Source organism: Canis lupus, chromosome 30, assembly GCF_048164855.1.
Source record: "Canis lupus baileyi chromosome 30, mCanLup2.hap1, whole genome shotgun sequence".
In the NCBI taxonomy this organism is placed as follows: domain Eukaryota; kingdom Metazoa; phylum Chordata; class Mammalia; order Carnivora; family Canidae; genus Canis; species Canis lupus.
In genome coordinates, this window is record NC_132867.1 from 20,378,421 (window position 1) to 20,401,962 (window position 23,542).

The 23,542-nt window shown below is 33.2% G+C and overlaps 1 long non-coding RNA gene across 15 annotated transcripts in view; it reads left to right on the plus strand.

The window, feature by feature from the left end:
- LOC140621501 (uncharacterized) overlaps positions 1 to 23,542 on the plus strand; it is a 271,826-nt gene that overhangs the window by 104,337 nt on the left and 143,947 nt on the right. For all 15 annotated transcript variants that reach the window (XR_012021229.1, XR_012021218.1, XR_012021226.1 and 12 more), the window contains 2 exons: positions 14,469 to 14,578; positions 16,179 to 16,232. This is a non-coding gene — a long non-coding RNA (uncharacterized lncRNA). The remainder of the gene's footprint in view (positions 1 to 14,468; positions 14,579 to 16,178; positions 16,233 to 23,542) is intronic.

Genomic DNA, 23,542 nt, shown 5'->3' on the forward strand with positions numbered 1-23,542 from the left:
ATATTACATATATTAATATTAATATATTATATTATATAATATATTAATATAAATATGCCTAATTTTTATGTTTTACTTGAACATGGAATTTACAAGAAGCAAAATGGTAATTATTACGTTTACAAAAGAGAAGGATTACCAAAGAAACAGAAATCTAAAATTCAAAAGCTTGTGACTTGTTTATCTGCAGACTAAGCCTTGGACCCTTAAAATGACAGTTTCATGTTGTGGTTTGTAATGTTCTGCTGATAATCAATAGTTTATGAGATAAGTCAATTTCTTAAATATAATTTATAAAAATTTACTTAAGTGGTAGTTGAAAATCTGGACTCCTCTAAAATAATTAAAACTAATCAACATTAAATATTTACCCTCGTCTCCATACACCATATAAACATAAAGCTATCTAGGTCTAGATGGTGTAACACATTATTTAAAATCAATAGATTTTCCTTTTATTTTTTTTTTAAGATTTTATTTATTTACTCATGAGAGACAGAGGGAGAGAGAGGCAGAGACACAGGCAGAGGGAGAAGCAGGCTCCATGCAGGGAGCCCAACGTGGGACTCGATCCCGGGTCCCCAGGATCAGGGCCTGAGCTGAAGGTGGCGCTAAACCGCTGAGCCTCCCGGGCTGCCCTCAATAGATTTTCCAACAAAGAAAAAATTAGGGAATATTTCTTCAATTCATTTAAGAGTTGTAATCTTAATATGGAAAATGAATAGGCATAAGAAAGGGGTACTTGGAGGATGCCTGGGGGGCTCATTGGTTGAGAGTCTGCCTTTGACTCAATGTATGATTCCAGGACACAATCAAGTCCCAGGATGGAGTCCTGCATTGGGCTCCCTGTCCGGAGCCTGCTTCTCCCTCTGCCTATGTCTCTGCCTCTCTCTCTCTGTCTCTCATGAATAAATAAATAAAATATTAAGAAAGAAAGAAAGAAAGAAGGAAAGAAAGAAAGAAAGAAAGAAAGAAAGAAAGAAAGAAAGAAAGAAGAAAGAAAGAAAGAAAGAAAGAAAGAAAGAAGAAAGAAAGAAAGAAAGAAAAAAAGAGAAAGAAAGAAAGAAAGAAATGAGTACTTGGGCAAATAATGCAAATATTTGAAAAAAATTTTAACACATGAAACCCAGGATTGTTTCTAAAAAATATCCACAAATTGAATTTAGCATAGGAAAGCAAGGATAGCTTAACATTTGAAATTACTTACCAAATTACATATTAATAGGCTTAAAATTAAGTTGAGGAGACTAGAAATGAACTTAATAATATTCAGTATTCTTCCATGATAAAATTTCTTGTCACTCAAAGATTGAAAAGGAGCCTGGGGCCCCTGGAAGGCTTAGTTGGTTAAATGTCAGACTTTTGATTTTGGCTCAGGTCATGATCTTAGGGTCCTGGGATCGAGCCTCACATCAGTCTCTGCACTCAGCAGGGAGCCTACTTCTCTCCCTCCCCCTCTGTCTTTGCTCCTCCCTCCTCCTGCTCACTCTCATGCACTCTTTCTCTCTCTGAAATAAATAAACAAATCTTTTTTTTTTAAAGATTAGAATGGAGCCTTCTTAGTCTACTAAGTGCTATCTACCAGAGAGTCTATGTAAATAAAGTGGAAAAGCTAAAGCATTTTATTAAAAAGCAGGGAAAACTCGTAAATTCCATTCTTAAATTTATGAACGGCAGTTCCTTTTTTTACACATGCACAGGATATTTTTGAATATTTATAATATAGTCTCTTGTATTAGTGAAAAATTGGATAGAACCTAAGTGTCCATCATTTGTATAGACTGCTACCCCCTAAATATAAGTGTATTTATTCAATGTATTACCATATAAGATTCATACAAACACAAGACAGAAAAGACACAAGTTTCAGAAGGATATATAAAGGAAACTTACGAAAAACAAAGCTATGTATCATTAAAGATGAATACATATGTGATAAAACTACATAGAAATGCATAGGAATAATTGAAAATAAACTTACTACGGTAGTTACTTCTAGGGAGGGAAAGGTAAGATAAATCCACTCACAGAAGTGGAGGTGGTACCTAAACTCCTTTGGCAAAATATTGCTTAAGCTGCATTGTTAGCTCATAACTATTCATTATGCTATTCTTTGCTCCTTTTTATACATCCTAAAAAAAAATTGCATAATTTTAGAAATAGTGAATAATCTTTTAATAGACTTCAGTTCTATGATGTTATTTCAAAGTCTAGCAAGATAATGGAATGCTTAATTTATATATATATGCATTTATATAATATATATATATATTCTACAGATGTAATACACAGAAACTGGAAATATTTCACAACTAAATAGGAGGATCCTTAAGAAATGATTATGCAGAATAAATATATTACATGGAAAATGAATATATATTTTTGTGATTATATATGGATATAAGGCTGAAGAGTATATGCTTTAAATTTATGAAAAATAGTTTTAATATGTAGCTTGCATGTTTAGAATTTGCTTGGTTATTTTCAGATCATTTATAAGACTTTAAATAACAAAACTGCTGCTATGAAGATTTTGCTTAAAATCATCAAAGTAAAGGCTAAAAAAGCAAAAATTTGCATTTATAAGGACACTGTGCTTGTGTTTATGTTTTGAAGATCTACAGCATGAAACACATGCTGTGTTCCTGCCAAGTTTTGAAGCAAACCCTTCCACTTCCACTTAATCTGGAATTATTATATTACTTTTAGATTAATTTATATTTTATTCATATTCACCTATCATCATTTTGACGAAAGATCAAGCATTATATACTGTTATAGGCAGTTGCTGAAAAAGAATAAAGAACATTCCATTTATTACCTGATATTGCTTGGGAAGAACACATCTGAATCCTGCAACTTGGTTCAGAGCCATTGCAGAAGCCCCACATATATAAAGGAACTTTTAATGCAACAATTTTATTTTTTCCTTCCTCATGCTTTTGGCTTGGGTTCATAGCTTGCTTATAGGGATTCACAGATTTTTAAGCATCCAAATCTGCAAAATTACATTTCATACATATTGCCCACTATGAAAGTCTGTCCCTCTTCAATCTGGCTTGCTCATCTGTGGTCTGACAGATGGATTCTACCCACAGGCAAAGAAAACCTTATTTTAAAAATAAAAATTAATTAAATCAAATTTAAAAACTCACATCAAGTTGCAGAGAATTTTTATTGAATAAAATTGTATTAGAGCACTGATCGTACTTTTTAATAACCATTTTCATCTGCCACCAAAGGTACTTTTTTTTTTTTTCCAAAGGTACTTTTTAATCTTTGTTTTCTAGCTTATGTAAGTGTCCTTTTCAAATTTGGTAGAGCACTCAGACTATAGCAGAATGACGTGTCAGATACTGACTCCTTACAATATCCTGGCTAATAAGATACCTGTTCTTGTTTGAAGCAACAGTGTGCTTAGCTGCAAATGTAGATGGTGATTGAAGCTAACCAGTAATTAGAATCCTGTTCCTCTTATTTCCTTGCAGCCAACAGTAGCTGTTGCAACACTGCTTTTGCCAAATGGACATAAAGGGGAGTGTGTTGGGTGCTTGTGGAGCTTTAGAAAACCTTTTGGGTTTTTGATAAAAGAGAGAGATATATCTATTAACTTCCTTCTGCTTCCCCCCACCTTGCTGCCATTGTAAATACAATATTTACAATATTTACCATATTGCAACTGGGGCAACCATTTGCTACCATAATTTGTGTGTATGAAAATGAAACCTAACACTCTAAAGAAGATAGAAGAAAAACAAAAAGAATCTTGTGCCTCTGCTGACATGGATGAGTATCTGAGGCCTCAATGCTAGAAACAACCTAGCTTCAAATTTCTTGTCCTTTAATTGACACAGAACCATTCATGTAATCCATTTCTTCCTGAAGGGATGTTTGTGGTTGGTTTCTTTTCAAGTGATATGTTCATTTTATCTGTCAAGTTTATGGCATAGAGTTGTAAGATATCTTTGTTATTATTTTAGTGTTTGTAAGCTCAAAGTGTTATTTCCCTTTTGTTACTGATAGTAGTAATTTGTGTCTCTTTTTCATGATTGTTATAGCTAGATGTTCATCATTTTATTGATATATTTTTTTAAAATTGTATTTATTTAAGAGAAAAAGAGAAAGCAAGCATGAATGGGGATGGGGCGGGGGAGGGGCAGAGAGAGAGGAAGAAGCAGACTCCCTGCTGAGCAGGGAGCCTCAAGCCAGGCTCCATCCCAGGACCCTGGGATCATGACCTGAGCTGAAGGCAGATGCTTAACTCACTGTGCCACCCAGGTGCCCCAATTTTATTGGTATTTCAAAGCAGTTTGATATTACTGATCTTTTCTGTGATTTTCTGTTTCAATTTCATTGATTTCTGTTTTTGTCTTGATTACTTCCTTCTTTATGCCCATATTCTGGCTTTGATTTTTAATTTGTTCCTTATTTTTCTAGTTTCTAGGCAATGTCAATTAGGTCATTTAAGTGTTACTCATCTTTTCTATATCCTTGCGGATTTTCTGAATACTTGATATGTCAATTACAGAATGAATAGTGAAATTTTTCTATTTTTTTCCAGTTCCATCAGTTTATGCTTCATATATTTAGAACCTCTTTTTAAAAGTGTATATATCTTCTTGGTATACTGGTCCCTTTATCATTATAAAATATCCCTCTTTATGACTGTTAATGTTCTTTGTTCTGAAATAGACTTTGGTATTGATAGATGCAGTCTAGGTTTCTTCTAGCGTATCTTTGATATCATTGTTCACCCTCTAAGTCTTAAAGGCAGACTCTTTGGACAGCATATACTTGGGGCTTCCTTTTTTCATAGTGTCTTCAATATCTACTTTGAGTCAGTGTTTTTAGGCCAATTTATAATTTATTGCAAATAGTATTATGGCTAGATTTCTAACATCTTAGCAGCTGTATCTCTTTCTATTTTCCCTCTTTTTTTTCTGCTTGCTTTGAGATTGCATAAATTTTTAAATTATGCCATCATATCTCCACTAATGGCTTAATTATATCTCTTTTAATATATTTTTGGTTGAATTAATACACATAGTTATTTAATCACAAGTAATTTCAAATAATATTATGCCTTTTCACAGACGGTATAAAAACCTTAAATAGTACACTATTGGGATGCCTGGATGGCTCAGTGGTTAAAGCATCTGCCTTTGGCTAAGGGCGTGATCCAGGTCCAGGGATCTAGTCCGCATCAGGCTCCCTGTGAGGAACCTGCTTCTCTCTCTGCCTATGTCTCTGCTTCTCTTTGTGTCTCTCATGAATAAATAAATACAAACTTTAAAAAAAGTAGTACACTATTGATTTCTCCCTCCTGCTGTTTTGGGTATGTACATGTTACTTTTACTAATAATAAAAAGTGGTTTTGCTTTAGAATGCCAATTGTCATTTAAAGCAAATAAGGACAATATATTTTATTCATCAATATTTTATTTTTTTTAAAGATTTTATTTATTTATGTGACACAGAGAGAAACAGAGAGAGAGCACAAGGAGGTAGAGTGGCAAGCAGGGGAAGAAGGAGAGGAAAAGGAAATCTCCCTGGGGAGCATGGAGCCTGATACGGGACTCAATCCCAGGACCCTGAGATCATGACCTAAACTGAAGGCAGATGCTTAACCAACTGAGCCACCCAGGTGCCCCTATTCATCAGTATTTTAAATATTTATGGAGGCTTTCATTTCTTTGTGTTGGTATGTTTTTTTATGTATCATATTCCTTCTGCCTGAAGAATTTCCTTTAACATTTCTTTTTAAATTTTTTTTTAAAATTCAATTAGCTATGGGTGTCTAGGTGACTCAGTGGTTGAGCATCTCTGCCTTTGGCTCAGGTCATGATCCAGAGGTTCTCGGATTGAGTCCCGCATCAGGCTCCCCACAGGAAGCCTGCTTCTTCCTCTGACTATATCTCTGCTTCTCTCTTTATCTCTCGTGAATAAATAAATAAAAATCTTTAGAAAATAAAATAAAAGTAAATAAATAAATTCAATAAGCCAACATATAGTACATCATTAGTTTCAGATATAGAGTTCAATAATCCATCAGTTGAGCACCCAGTGCTCTACCAGAGATAGTGGGTTTTCATAGCTTTTGCTTTTCTTAAGGAGTGATTATTTGGTCTTTATTTTTAAGAGATATCCTAACAGTGTATAGAATTTTGAGTGGGGGATCCCTGGGTGGCTCAGTGGTTAAGTGCATCTGCCTTCAGCTCAGGGCCTGATCCTGGAGTAGTACCAGGATCGAGTCCTGCATCTGGTTACCTGTGTGGAGACTGCTTCTCCTCTGCCTATGTCTCTGCTTCTCTCTTTCTGTGTCTCTCATGAAAAATAAATAAAATCTTTAAACTAAAAGAATTTTGGATGGGTATTTTTCTTTTTTCTTTTCTATTAGCACATTAATATTCCATTGTCTTCTGGCTTGTATAGTTTCTCATGAGAAGTGTATTCTAATACCTGTGTGTGTGTGTGTGTGTTGCATGCATGCAAGCATGCAATATGTCTTTTTCTTTTATGGCTTCAAGATTTTTGCAAAACATTTATTTTTTGGCAATTACACTAGGATATGTCTAGGGGCATGTGTGTACATGGACACAAATACACTATATCCTCTGCAATTGTTCTCTAAGGTTCTTGGATATGTAGTTTCAAATATTTTATTATGTTTGGGAAATTTTTGACCATCGTCTCTTCAGTTCTCTTTTCTGCCTTATTCTGTCTCTCATGTCTTTCTGAAATTCATTTGTTATACTATTTGATATTATTCTACATCTCTTAAATGCTTTTAAATTTTTATTTCTGTATTTTTTCTTTTTTGTTTCAATTTGGGTAATTTATATTCACCTGGTTTCAAGTCCACTGATTCCTTCTCTGTCAAGCCTACTGGTGATACTTGCTATGGGTTCAATTGTGCCTTTCAAAACAGATATGTTGAACTCTTAATCCCTTATATGTTAGGATATGACATAATTTGAAATGTATCTTTATAGAGGTAATTGAGTTAAAATGAGGTTATTAATCCACTAGGAATGGTATCCTTATGAAAATGGGAAATTTGGACACAAAGACAGATATTCACAGACAAATGTGAAGACACAGAGAAAGCCATGTGAAGAGAGATGATTAGAATGATGCATCTATAAGGAATGCCTGAGATTACCACAAGTTAGCAGGGATTATGTTCCTAATGACACTTTACTTCCATCAGGCAAAATCTGAGACAAATTTCTATGCTCTAATCCCACTAGTTTGTGGTACTTTATTACAGAAGCCCTGGGAGCTAATATTATTATAAAACTGATGTTAATCTCTTTGATGGGTTTCTTCATTTCTGTTACAGTATTTTCTTAAAATTTATATTTACTTTATTATATTATTCATGTATTTCTCATTGTTATACTGAATTTTCCTATTTGTACTCTGTACATATTAATTTTTCCACCAAATCTTATAATGCATGTATCATAGTTACTTAAATTTCAAGTTAAATATTTCCAAAATATATGTAATCTCTCAATCTTGTTCTTTTGGTTGTTTTGCCTCTTGACATTAGAGTTTTGTGGTGTGTGTGTCACCTAATTTTAGATTAAATGCTAGCCTTCATAGGTAGAACAATAGAAGTTGAGGTAATCAGTATTCATGACTAGAGATGGGCATATCGTTTTGTTTTCTTTTTCTCCATTATGTGGGATATTGTACCAGCATAGTAAGGAGTTGAGCTGTGTTTGGGTTTTATTATCACTAAAGTTATTTTTAAGGTTACTGTGCCATTGACTTCAAGTTTCTTTAGTAGTGCCCTGAACTTATTTATAGTGGAGACTGGGTTGCTTGGGAAGCTTTCTTAATTTTTCTCCTCTACCCTCAGCTTTCAGACTTCACTGTGCACCTGCACCTAGGAAGGAGTATTTTTTTCACACTCCTTTCTTACTTCTGTGGAGGATTTGTGTAGTGTTCTCCGTATGAGGTAAATGGGAGTGGTTTATCTTGTCCTGTTCCACCCTCAATCTTAGATAGTTCCTGTGTTCCTGGATGTCAGGGGTGGGTTGGTCTTTGTTGTTCATTCATCTGCTGCCAATCTCCATGGCAACCAACTCAGCTTGAATTTTGTCAGATATTATGAAGCAGAGGAGTTATTGGCTCTTCCTAAGAAATAGGGGATCTCTAATAATCTTTGTTTAGAATGGTTGACTGCCTTTCCCGTAGGTTAGTGATATTTCATTATTTTATTTTATTTTATTATTATTATTTTTAAAATTTTTATTTATTTATGATAGTCACAGAGAGAGAGAGGCAGAGACACAGGCAGAGGGAGAAGCAGGCTCCATGCACTGGGTTCCCGACGTGGGATTCGATCCCAGGTCTCCAGGATCGCGCCCTGAGCCAAAGGCAGGCGCTAAACCGCTGCGCTACCCAGGGATCCCTCATTATTTTATTTTACTCTTCCTTCCACTGTCCCCCAGTGGTGTCTTTGTATTTTTTTTTTTTTAGGGGAGAACACTCTAGACAGGGCTCTATTCCTTTCTTACAGTGAATGCATCCTTCTTCCACATCTATACCACACAGAGAAGCTTTCTCTGATTTCCTATCCTCCCAATGTTTATTATGAACAAACAAACAGTGAAGGTTTGCGGAGTAGAACAGGATGAAAGTTCCTGTGAACTCACATTGTGTCTGCAGTTCAACAGATTTCTATACTCAAAGGATCCCACTCTCATCCTAGAGGTCTTTATTTAGATTTTTTGGTTGGAAAAAAAATTAAAAAAAAAAAAAAAAAAGATTTTTTGGTTGGTAAAGAAATCGTGGTCTTTTCAGATATCTACCTTTTAGATGGAGATGGAACTCTTTTTCTCTCTGTCTCTCTTATCTCCATTCTATCATCTATCTATCTATCTATCTATCTATCTATCTATCTATCTATCTATCATCTATCTATCATCTATCTATCTATCATCTATCTATCCATCTATCTATGCACATATACATGCACACACAAATACATATGGATAATTTAATAGATAAAAAGGGAGAGAGTGTGTAAAGATGAGCATCACTTGTTTTATTAGCCCTGATTTATAGATTAGGAAACAGACACAAAGAAGGGAAGTGACTAGCTAAAGCTTACATATCTAGTTAACTGAGCCAGGATTTGAACCTATTTTTTCTGACTTCAAAGCTTGTTTTTTTCTAATTTGTTGCACTTTCCTCATGAATTGTCTTTCTCATGAAGTCCTGTTTGTCTTTTTAAACCCAGTCATTCAATGTTATTTCCTAAGTGAAGCCCTCTGCCATTCTCTCTCCATCTTAGGTCAGTAGTTCTTACTAGAATTCTAAATGAAGTTCTGTTTCAGTAAGTGGCATTTGTCTAGAACCCAGGAATGCTTGCATTTTTCTCTGTGAATTATCCCTTCTTAAGCTACACACCCAAGAAATATCAGAAAAATTACCACTTATTTTTTATCTGGATCAGTGTCTCATGCCCCCAGGACAGAGCCTCTGTCCACAAGCCTAAATCCAATAGCATGTATCTATGGGCATACCTAAGAGATACTGCAGGTTCAGTTCTAAACCACTGCAATACAGTGAATATCACAATAAAACAAGCCAAATGAAGTTTTTTGGTTTTCTAATGCACATGAAAGTTATATTTACACTATACTGTTTCAAACATTAATAGTACAAATAAACCTTAAATAATGATACTCAAATTTGTTAAGTTTAAATATTCTATTTAGTGGCACAGAGAGAGAGAATGTATATATTTTTGAGTTCCTGCCAATCTTTGTGTACTGAGGGTGCCATGACAAAATATCACAGACTGAGTACTTTAAACAATAGAAATTTATTTACTCACAGTTCCAGGGCTAGAAGTCAGAGATAAAGGGGCCATTATGGTTGATTTTTGATGAGGGCTCTCTTCCTGCCTTGGATGTGGTCACCTTCTCGATATGTCCTCACATAGTGGAAAGAAAGAGCCAACTGGCTGGTGTTACTTCTTCATAAAGGCACCAATCTTATTATGAAGACCCTACCCCCCTGACCTCATCTAACCCTAATTACATGCCAAGGGCTTAATATCAAAATATCATTATTAGCAGTTAGGGCTTCAAAATATGACTTTGGGGGGGGGTACACAACCATTCAGTCCATAATACTGCTTAATAATTTAAACAAAACTAGTTAGAATTGATGGAAAGAAGAGTGTCACCACTGAAGTGATATCTGATTTAATTTTAGTGTTACTATTTAGCATTAATATATGCAAAATATATACATACATACACACATTCACTCACACACACACACACACACACACACACACACAGACATTATTTATAGAGTAGACCCATCTAGTTATGGAGAAGATTGCAATTATTCATATTGTACACCCATCTTGGGGAATCCATTTTATCACAATGCTGTCCTTTTCACTGTTTATATGTAAGACACTGAAAGAACTACCAACTCAACTGAAAGAAGCATCTCAGAACAAAAGTGTCTCTTCTCTCTGCTTTGTTATTTTAGCACTCTTATGTTTTTCATTTACTTTCTTCTATTTTTTGCTATTTTTTTATTATAGAGCATGTTACTATTTCTACAAAGAAGGACCATATTGGCAAGTAATATTAGCTAAATATTTTAGTGTTCTATTAAACCATTGAGTTTTATTGGTGAAATAACATTTTGATAAATGTGTTTTTTTTTTCTTCCTTCTTTCAGCTGTGCTGGTAATTGTGAAAAGGAATTAGTTAAGCACTAATAATAGTGTTCTTTATCACTTGGTCATTCATACTTTTAGCAAATCCATTTATTTTTTTTTAGAAAAGAAGTCTTTGATATTATCAAAGATTATTAAAGGAAAAAGTTAAACTTGAGCTACAAAAAAGAAAAACTTTAGATATTAAAAGGAAATTGAAAGGAAAGAAGACTGAAAAGCTCAAGCTTGCCTACTCCCTTAAATTATACAAACTTTTCTCATTCAAAGTTCTTGTTATTCCTTTGAAGTTATGTTGTGGGAGATAGAAAAGGAGTAATAAATATTTTCTGACTAAAGAATTTGCAAAGTTCAGAGATAGAAAACAAACCAATTGCTGCAGAAAATCCAAGGGAGATTATATGCTAGGAATAAGGTGAGTCTTATATATTGGAAATTTTATGGAAAATATAAATATTGAGCTTTTGAAGTTCTGCATTATGTATATTGACTAAATAGAATAGTGTATAAAATTGATGGTATTTAATTTAAAAAATATGTTTTCTGTTATTTTGAAGAATTTTGCATCTTGTGTGTTATTAGATATAATTATTAATATTGTATATATAAGAATTTTTATATAACATATTTTAATATCTGAAGAATAGTTCCAGGTATTTTTAAAAGGACATACAATATTTTATGTAATTTGGGGAACATTTTTGTTGCATACATCAAATTTCATTACAGCATGGATACTTTTTCCCTTAAATAACAGGAAATTAGTTTAGTATACTTCTATTGGTGGGTTTTTTTTTTTTTTTTGTCCAAGTAATAAGAAATGGTTTTGTTTGTTCCTAGATAATACAGAAAAGTTTAAGTAAGATTCTATTGGATAATTCTGCCTGTGTCTGAATCTTGATTGTGGACTGAGATTAGTCTTTCAACAGTGATACACTTTAAGGGTGCCTGGGTGGCTCACTTGGTTAAGCTTCTGCCTTTGGCTCAGGGCATGATTCCAGGGTCCTGCTCAGTGTGGTGTCTGCTTCTCCTTCTGCCCCACCTCCTCCATGTGCATGGGCACTCGTACCCTTTGTCTCTCTTTCAAATAAATAAATAAAATCTTTAAAAAATGGAATTTCCGATTTTAAAAATGATACACTTTAACTAGATGCAAATTAAAAAATATGATTCGGTACTTTTTTAAACGTCTTGCAACTTACTAAAAGTTAATGCACATTTATAATGTTTCACAGAAGTTAGGGAGGCAAATATTTGATATTTTTCTCTAATACCAAATACCAAAATTAAAACTTGATGCTGACTTAGTAAAAAGAAAATATTTTATGTTAGGAAATTTATTAGGTATATTCATATTATCTAATGGAACCAAAAGACAAAGGGAGCATAAAGAGGGAATTCAGTAAATTTATAAGAAAGATGTTAAAAGCCAATTCTATCTCTCTCTCCACATACATCTTTATCACTATTTCCCCCTGGCATGTTTGTGTATGTGCGTCTATCTGAAGATAAACTTCCCTCTTCTTTTTTATGTATATGTTCAGTTCATAACTCAAAATCTTCTGTTAAAAGAACCTCTTAAACTGAGACTAACATCTATCATTCTGAATTCCAAATCCACATTAGAGAGGATCTGACTGTTTGACTCCTATGATCAACACTGACACTGTGTTTTGTCTACAATGACTACAGCTTCATAATATAAATATAATATTATATAATATATAACATAAATATATAATAGAAGCTATATTAAATTTATAAAATATACAATATAAAATGTAGCTTCTAGGAAATCAATCATATGAGTTTGAGACTGATGATATGTTAAAAAAAAATGATGGTCATTAGGACTAATAAAGACGCTCTAAATATCCCTTTCACAGTTAGGGTCTCAGATAAACCCTAAGCTTAATCCTTGGGCTCTTCCCTCTATCTAGTTAATATGATCTTGGTAATCATGTTAGTGATGAGTGAAGTATTTCAAATAAATCTGTACTTGCATTAGGAGACAAGAAGAGCATCATGTCTATAACAAGGATTTGAAGCCAGGCTGGAGGCTCTCAGAAAGAATCTGTTCTCTGTCATTTCATAGTTTGTAGGCTCTGCACATTCCTTGGCTCATGGAAAGTCTTTCCAGACTTTCCTGCCTTCCTCCTGCACTTTTAAAACCACCTGTGATTTTATTGGGCTCACCTGGGTAATCCAGAATCATCTGCCCCATCTTGAAATCAACTGATTAGCAACCTTAAATATCCCTTTGCCATGGAACACGATATTCCCAGGTCCCAGGAATAAGGATGTGATTGTCATTAGAGGGCCACTATAATGTCTACCAAGGTAAGTGTAAGGGTTTGAAAGTATTTTAGAAGTTAGAGTTTATACGCTCTTTGCTTTAGGTCAAGATGAGGGACAAAAATATGTATGAATAAGTAAATGACTCTGTTAGGCAGAATAACTGATTGGCTTTCTTCTCAAGATATAGATTTATGACAGACACATTCCTATCCATTAACAAGGAATTAACCATCTGCAACAAAGTCCTTTCAAACACTTGTGTCATTTATAACCATGTGTAATAATTAGAATATTGGAACATACTAAAAGACAGATTGAATGGATAATTAGATGAATTAGATGGCTATAACAGAAGCAAGGTTAAACATTAATTTTTTTAATTATTGAGGACAAATATATATCTGAAAAATGTAAAAAGTGAGAGTTCAAATGAATTTTTTTATCTAGAAAAGTGGCCATCCTATTAAAATATCTCTCTATGAATTTTCAATAACAAGCTTGCTTTCTTGATTCTGAATATGTAAAGGCTTTTTAATTTTGCCATCTGTTCTTAGAACTTTTAAGTATAAATTAATTGCAGGCAATAATTTTTAGAATGCACTGAATGCCAACATATCCTAGTTGTTTACAGAGAATTTATTTATTTTCTAAAATAATAAAGCAAACTTTTTAAAAGTGAAGCAATGATACAGACTTTGCTACTTATTTATTTATTTTTGAAAAGATTTTGTTTATTTATTCATGAGAGACAGAGAGAGGCAGAGACACAGTCAGAGGAAGAAGCAGGCTCCGTGCAGGGAGCCCAACGTGGGATTCGATCCCTGGTCTCCAGGATCACACCCTTGGCTGAAGGTGGCGCTAAACCACTGAGCCACCCAGGCTCCCCAGACTTTGCTACTTTACTATAATTTTCATTTCTTTCTTTTCCTTCAAGAAGTTTTGGGAATTTGTGTCAGCATTTTACCTATATCCCTGGCAGTTATTAATAAGTTCTTGCTTAAGTGGGGCCTCACTTATGACTCTTGCCTACTCCGAAATTTGGCACCTATTAGGAATACATGTTAACACTGAAATAATATATTCTAACTCTACTAAAACTGGGAAAAAAGTGGAAAACAATTGTTGCAGTATGAAAATAGAAAACAAAAGTTATTCAAGTTTTTGTAGGTGGGAATTTTTGAAGAGATAGAAGTATCTGAAAAAGATACTAAAGTATTTCAAATAAAGAAACAAATGCAAGGAAGATATTAATAAAAAAGATAAAAATTATTGAGCAACTATTCACATGACAGGAACTCTTCTAGATGGTTGAACATAACAAGTGAGGTTCCAGTTCTCATAAAACATACATTTTAGGGTATCAAAATAGGCAAGAGAATAAATATTAAATAACGTTAAATAATATGATATTGATAAATGGTATATAAATAATTTTAATGTGATATTATTTTAATAGGCCAAGGAGTTCACATTAGATTGGCTGGTTTAGGAAAGTTGCTCTAGAGGGCTGATAAATCAACTGACCTCTGAATGACAAGAAACAAAGACAGTGATCCTGAAAATCTGGTAACATCCTTTCCATTAAGTTATTTTTCCTCGCATAAAATTTTCCCTCCTTATAAAATTCACAACTGTTTGATTGTAAAATTCAAGTCATGAATTAATGTCTCATTTCCTTAACATTTCTTTTCTAATGCCTATCTTTTGTTGCTATAGCATTGGACACCTGATTTTCTTAATTTTTATCATTATGAATATCTACTTAATTTTTAATTATAAATTGTCCATATTTTTAGAATTTTCTCAGAAAATATCTTTATCTGATGTGCAATCTACATTCAGTCTTTGATTTTTCACCTCCCAGAACTGATATTGACTTCCCAGTATGGATCTCCACCATTCTTCAGAGCCTTCTACTAATGCCATTATTTCAAGAGATATCTTTGGGTTATCTTCCTTTCTTGTTTTCTAAGAACATGATGTGGTTGCACCTTGTCAGGAGCTCAGTTGAGCTGAACTGCCAGGTGTTAAGTATCTCATTAGGACAGCAAGCCAAAATCAAAGTAATAGTCAAGCCTCTCATCACTTGTTGCAGTAAGATAAAAGGTTCAACAGTATTAGCTGGTCCCTGTTCCATTTTTAACTCCAAGGAACGGTGTGTTGAGGGTCAATTGGATCAGCACAGATACAGGGTGTCATCTGCCTTCCTAGAGACCCCCCAAACAAAAGGCTCCTATAATATCATGGACCCAGGAAGCAGAGAGAAGACCAGGACAATAGAAAAGGGTAGAGTGAAGTTCTGAATATTGAATTGACTTGGAGAGAAAGTGCCTTCCCTCTTCTAAGGAGTTTTTTATAGAGGCACCTGGGCTGAGAATGTATCTATAAGAACATGGCCAGCCTGGGCAGCCAAGTCCCTGGCTGCAGCTCCCTTCAGAGACTACAGTACCCAGGTACTACATCTGGTGTATGGAGGGCAACTTTCCCAGCGAGGCCTGTTAGATAAAACCTTGGTAATTTTCAATGCCCGGGCCTAAAAATTCACACATAGTTTTTTAACCAGGAGCTCGACTCCTCAGTCCTTATTCATTAAACATCAACTTCCTCTGGCTTTCAATCCCTTGAGAGATAGTGTTGCATATCCTATAAATAAAAAGCAAAAACTGTGATATATCCCCTCTTGGGTTCAAAGACCAGCTCTACCTTTTGTTAGTCAGCATGTGACTCTGGGAAAATCATATATTAAGAGGGTAAAAAGGAAGGGTCTTTTTAGGTATTCCATATTTAGTTTTTAAAATCTTTATTAATTTAAGGAATTAGTTGACATTATTAAAATTAGTTGCAAAGTTAATTGGAGTCTACAACTATTATTCTTTTACTTAGTATTTCATCATGGACTGTAATAAATAATTTTTATTTTGAAATTTGAGCAAGGGATAGTTTTTATGCCTGTGAGTTTGTGACAGGTTTAGAAAGATGTGGGTGAGTGATAAGGGATCAATTGGTGAATATGTTACTCCATGAAAAGTGTCCAGAAATCTCTTTTAATGCTAATACTGTGGGATTGGAGGAACCTTAAGAAGCAAATGATATCTTAAACAGTTTCTCCATTTGTAGATTCTTTAACCCTGCCTTTTTCTGTTTCACTCCCTCACTTCTGAAACAGGAAGAAGAATAAATATAAACATGATGTGAAATACAGCTGACCAACATTTACGGAGTGAGTGTGGATTCTTTGGTTTATTTACTTATATGTGGCAACATTAATTTTTTTTACATTTTAGTAGACCTTAACCTTTAAAGAATTTATACATAAAATATTCAATTTGATTTCTACATCTATTCTGCCTCATATCCATGGCTCTACCAACTTCTTAGGACAAGTAGAATCATTTGTACATTACTGGAAGCCACAGAGAGAAGTAAAATATTTCTAATACCTTTTAAGTAAGCAGCAGCATATTCTTACCAAAGAATTTTCATATTAATTCTATCATTTAATCATGTAAAAAAAACTTTCCATCCATATTGTACCCCAGTGATAAAACCTTACATTGGTAGCTGAAAAGAAATGAGACTCAGGGATTTATCTGGAGAAAATATTATGCTTACATGTTTGAACAAAATCTATAGGAAGAAAACAAAAAAGATATTCTATATTATACAGAAAATATATTGCTGTAAAACGTAATTTCAGATTTTTATTTATTCCTTCCTATTGAAGAAAGTTTTTTTTTATTAGTGAAAACTATGTATTTTAAAAAATAACTTGGTTTGACAAACGTGTCAAATTGTCACTTAAAGCAGATATTCCCTTAAAATGGGCACTTTCAGTATGTTAACATAATTGCAGACATATATACGTACACAAATCTAGTCTTAACACATGACAATTTTTATTCTATCATTGGTTAATATAAATTCTGACTGAACATATCTCAAACATAAACTCTACTGGTATTCATTGGAGTTATCTACACATGAAATGTGCTTAGCAACTTTAAGCTTAAAGTATATTGAATGCTTTCATAGAACAGTTTCATTTGTTCTAATTCAGGAAGCAAATATGATCACAAACGTGGAAACTGAGGCAAGGTCAGGCACGTCTCTTATCAGGGTCATTTGAGATTTATTTTGATGATTTTTGAATAATGTTTATTTCATCAATTGCTCTACCAAAAATTGATTTAGAGTGTGTTATAGAATCTAACTGCATTGCTACAGAATAAAAATGAGATAAAAATTTTAAAACATATTAGGCCTAAATTGCTGAACTCTGTTGGAAATGAAGTTATTGAGGAAAAATATTATGTATTTAAATAGTATTTGGGGGGTGAAACATTTTATGACATGCTTCAAAATTAGAATAAAAAGTGAAATAGATTTTCTATATTTGGTTTTATCTCAGGGAATTTAATTGTTTAGGCAGGTTAATATTGACAGGAGTATTTAAGAACATCTCAGATATTTTTATTAATGACATTCATATACCGAGAGTAAAAATGGTAAAATAGTAGTCTGTCACTTAAACTTTCTTTTTAAACTCTAAAACCACCAGGAAGTAAAGTTGAAAAACTAAAATTTTAAAGCAGGTTAATAATAGGTTACTGGATAGCAAATGTTACATTGTTCTTTATTACATTTATTTGGCTACACCAGTCAATCAAAGACATTTATATAAGGGTGTGATAATGCTACTTTCAATAACATGCTTGACAGGAACAATTTTTACACATTGACATGACATCCAATTTAGGTACTGTCTGAGTTTTCAGGCTTTCACTGGAAGAATTTCGTATTTCATATAACATTCACCACAGTAAATGCTTTAGTTAAAAATCACACCTATGTGTAGTGGAAGTTTTTTGCATAGTCTTGTAAGCACTGTAGTTTTGTCACCCATGTTTTTGTGCACATAACAGCCTGATAAAGTGTCACTTAAAAGAGGGGACAACATAATAGACAAGTGGAACATTAACAAGCAAAATGAAGTCTCAGGAGTAGAGTTCTCATATTGGTAAAGAAATTAATCTAAAATAGCCAGAAAAGATGAGTAGTTAAATCAACTAAAACTATGATATTGCTAGAGAATTCTTTACTAAATAATAGTTTATTATCCTTCATCACTGAACATTGTTTTTTTTTTATTTCTTCCTTTAATTCTCCCACTTACAGTTTACCTTTCTTTCTTTACAACTTTAATATTTTTGCTTTCTTAATTTTATTTTTTTCTGTATAGAACCATCAACTTTTCCTGTGAAGTGCATGGCATGGATATAGTAGATATACATAAATGCTAGTTTGTCAGGGTGATTTTGTTACAACATATTTCATACACTGGGAAACATCCAAACTTGCATATTTAGTTGTGGCTGGGATGATTTTGTATGCTACTAGAAGCAATTATATTTCATTATATATGATTTAAAATGGAAAATAGAGATCCTACCATGTCCTCTTCTGTGTCATGTGCAAAATTCAAGTATCAATTTTATGATTGATTATAAAAGGTTTATTTTACTTTGCATGAAATACATTGTATCTGGGAAAAGAAAAACAAGGACTAAAATTGAACCATTTGACTTAATGTCATACTACAATTACCTGGCAAGGTCTAATGACATTTTTATAATCTATGACGTATCCAAGAGTCATCACTTTTGGAACTGGGAGTGTAATGATGATTTATCTTTTTCCCTTTAATCATCCTTTTTTACCCCACTTACTTTATAGCACAATGACCTACATTAAATATCAATATATATTTCTACATTCCTTCCTTCTCAACTGTTTTAAGCTCCAATCATTTCTAAGCAAGATAGTAACTCTGAAAAGCACTGATTACTGAATTATCTACATCTTCCTTGAAAATTCCACATCTTTGTTGTAACCTACATAAACAGAAAGGTGTGGAGTTATATTTTTCCCTCTATATTAAACATGTATACATGCCAAAGCAGTTTGTACTGTTTTTATGTATATGAATATTTTTATGAACATTTTTTTAAACAGGAATTCCAGAAAAGGAGTTAAGGATTGTTATTAAAGGTTACTAGTCTTAAATGGAATACTTTATGTATTATGTGTAATATGTTGTCATTTTAAGTGACTATTGAGCAGAATTTGGTATGTAACATGAAGCCCTGGTCAAAACAGAAAGTCTGTATCATAGATTCCAAACAGTCAAATGGAGCACATTAAGTGAGCTACTTAGATGAGCAAGAATCTTGCAAAGCACTAAGTGTGGAATTTGTGCTAAATATACATTATAGCTTTTTTATATCATATATATATATATATATATATATATATATTTGCATCCAAGGTAATTGGATAATAGTTTTTAATTTTTATGTTAGGGGATCCCTTCCTTTGTTTAAAAATTCTGGTAATTTGGAATTTAATTATTTTACATGGGGAGAGGCAGAAAGAGAAGATTAATTTCCCCTTTAATTCAGGTCATATTTTAAACATTATTTATTTATAATCTGGTTTTGATGGCTAGTTGTTTTGTGTTTAAGAAAGCATTCATGACATTAAACGAATTCACCACAGTCCCTTTAATATATTTCTTCTTCTTTTTTTTTCCTCTGATCTTCTGTGAGACCTTCCCCAGTCATTTTCCAAGGGTCCTGATTTGGTTGTCATTCACTTCTCTGAATTGCTATTCAATTTAGATGAGTGTCTTCTAGATGAACTTTGTAGAATGAATTTTTAGAGATAACATTTATTTCTGACTTAATATCTTTATACATTCAATTTGAAAAGTAAAAGAAAAAATCAAAAAGCTCTTTGAATTAGTTTTTAGAAAGGCATGCACTTCTTCATGATTAACATTTTATCCCTCTAGGCCTTTTATATCATGTTTTCAAATCTTAAGGAAGGAGATACAGCTTTGGATGGTGCCAATTTGGGCTGACAAATTGGTAAGGTGATAGCATCCACTTGGAGTGAGCTTTTGTTTAATTTACACGGATTTAATATTCTCATTTTTTAGGTTTAGTTCATATTAAAAATCAATAATGATTTTATCTTTTCTTTTGTGGAGATAAACAAAGACCAACCAAATGAGAACTGGCAAAGGCTATTTTTCAGCACTTGCAATTGCAAGGGAAAAAATCACCATCACTTGTTCTTTGGCAGAAACTCAAAAACAGAAAGCATAGGAAAGCTTTATAATGTAAAAAAAGAGGAGGCTTCAGGTATGTCTTGATTGGAGGCTGCTGGCACAGGGAAGTTATGGGTGGGCTATCAGCAAGGCATGCTTTGTCAGGTGTACATACTTTGCTTTCTGTATTTGGTCCTATGTTGGAAATAGGGACAAAAATTAGGGACGATGGGAGATATTAATCAGGTCCTGGCAATTTTAGGATGATTGTTACAGGGGTTATTGTTTGGCCTTTGGAATGTTTGTTAGAGATAGTGAGTGGTCAGACTTCCTACATTGACTTATGGGTAGTAGTTCAGCTTCCTGTGCTGGTTACTCTAGATAATGTGTTGGTTTCTGGGCTGGTTCTGGGTTGCTATAAGTACAACTAGAAAATATTTTCTAAAATTTAATAAGTTTTCATATTATGTACTATATTTTATTTATCATATATTACACGAATATTTGTTACCACTTGTACAGCTTTCTTCAAGTTTTCCTATTATACAAGAAAAGCTTTCTTAAGAATAGAACAAACTGAAAAAAAAAGAATAGAACAAACTTATTTTGATTGAGTTCATAAGAAGTGTTGGCTGTAAAAAGAAGATTTCTCTTCACAACAGCTTATTATTTATAAAAGGAATATGATGTTCATTGAAGAACAAACATCTATTTTAGGTTGATTTTATTTTTTAAATAGATTTTATTTATTTGAGAGAGAGAGAGAGAGCAAGCAGAGAGGGAGAGGGAGAAGGCGAGCTAGAAGCAGACTCCCCACTGAGCAGAGAGCCTGACATGCACTCCATCGCGGTACCCTGAGATGATGATGACCTGAAGGCAGAAGCTTAACTGCCTGAGCCAACCAGGTACCCCTTTAGGTTGATTTGTCTCTTATTTTTGAGGGTTACTTTTAAAACTTCTCCAAATTCTGGGAGAATAAAATAAGCCCATAAAAATAATTTCTTCCATTTATTGAATCTTCTATATACTAAACAATTTGCTATACTTTACATGTTTTTTTTATGACACTCTCTAAGAAGTGTAGTTTTGTCTGTTTATTCACATAAGTAAAGTGAAGTTCAGGGAATTTTTAAATTCTAAGAGGCTATGGAGAGAGAATCCAAAATCTAACTCCATTATGTTCACATCCTTGAAGTGATGTAGCTTTGTCTCATCTACAAATTGTTTATTTACAAATTGTATGTTTCCAAAAATGAAGCTATAAATTAAATACAACATCTAATGTGAGACCAAAAGAAGTTACACTGGTCTGGAATTAAGCCTGATTGCTTTCTTATATTACTAAACCACTATTGCCACAACTACTAGCTAATGTAGAATGATTTAACTTTGAAGTGATTGACTTCAACTGTGAAATAATATAGGAAAAATAAAAGTAAGGAAATAAGAAGGGAAGCAGAAACATGGAAGCATATCTAAATTTTGCAAACCCATTCTAGTATTGTAATAGAATTAGCAGAGTTTTTAATAGAGAAATATAAGAAACAGCCTAAATGTACAACAGAAGAGTAGTTAGATAAAATGTTATGCATCCATACATTGAGTCATTTTGTATTAATCAAATATAGTACATTAACTAGTGATATTTAGTGGGTTTTTAAAATAAGATCTATTAGTATTTTTGGCAAATAGGAATAGCAATTTTTAACCTAACCTGTATTTATTTATTTATTTATTTATTTATTTTACCTGCATTTTTAAATATTGATTGTGAGAGTATTAAAATATTCTGACAATGTCATAACATAATTTTCAATGCCAAATATAAGTAATTTCAGTTTTCTCATGAAATATTCTTAATTTCATGAATCTTTTTTTTTAGCATTGTATTAATTGAGAATGTATAATTGTTTAGAATATACACCCTGAATTGAATCATGTCTTTTGGCAGAAAGCTACTGTCAGTAGTCCAAGAAATAGTCTGTTGGGCTCTTTGTGGCTTTCATCACTCTCGTATGGCAGATGAGTATTCAAAAAGAACCTCAACCTGTTAGCCTGACAAATGGCATCCATTTCTATACAGAAACATTTTATTTCATCATCAGCACTTTATAGAAAATACAGTTATTAACATTGCCAATTAAAATGTCATCAAGTTTAATATGATATATTCTCATTTGCTTTGTTTGTTTTTACTTTGATCTCAAAAAACATATGGTTATCTTTTTCTTAGATAGCCTCATTTAGGACATTATAAATAACATTGAAAATTTTCCCAGAATCCTTCAGATTCTGTGACAAGGTGCAATTTAACATTCAATATCTGTCACAGGACCCTATCAGTGGAAATATTTCTAATTCGATGTGTGCTTTGCACATTTGCTACATTAAAAGAAAGTTTATTATACAACATTCTAGACTAACAAAAAATACAGTTATAAAACCTCTCAATATTTCTGATTTCAATTCCAATGTATGTGGGTACTTTTTTTAGCTTATTTTTTAAGAACATACCATCAGTTTGGGGACAGAAGGTGGATGTCCTAATATTCAACTCAATTCTCCTTGTAGATAGTGTCAGAGTCCATAGGCTTAGAGTTGGATCCATGAGACTGTCCCCAATGCAGATGCCAGTTGAAGTTCAGGTTGCTACTTGTGCTTCTGAGCAACTGGTTATAAATTAGAGGTTCCCATAACCTCCTTTTTGGGTTTGATTAATTTGCTAGCATTGCTCACAGAACTCAGAAAAATATTTTATTACTAGATTATCATTATAAAAGGATATAACTCAGGAACAGCCAGATGGAGGAGACCCAGAGGGTAAAGTATATGGGAGAGCATGGAGCTTCTAGGCCCTCCATGGGCTTGCCACTCCTCTAGCACATTCACAAGTTTATCAGCCAAGAAGCTCTGAATTCTGTCCTTCTGAGTTTTTGTAGAGGCTTGATTAAATAAGTATGATAGATTAAATCATTGGCCACTTGTGTTTAAACTCAATCTCCACCTCCTTTCCCCTCCTAGGGGATCAGGTGGGAGTCTGAAAGTTCCAGCCTTCTCATCACATGGTGGGCTGGAGCTGGCAACCAGCTCTCATCCTTTAGCACTTTGTGAATCACTTCACTGATGTAACAAAAGATATCTTTCTAGTTCTCATAAGAAATTCCAAGAGCTTTAGAATATCACAATATTATCTCAATATTATATTATCACAGTATTATAATATTGATTTCAATAATATATAACAATGGTTTATAGAATTTAACCAACAGAATCCCAAACTCACCAAATCTTCCAAACTGGATTCAAATTGCAACATGTCAGTAATTAATATTTATTTGGCTTCTGTTTTCTTTTAAAGTGGATTTATTACTTCAGATTCCAATCTAAAGAAATAAAATACCTGTTATCACACACCAACAAGG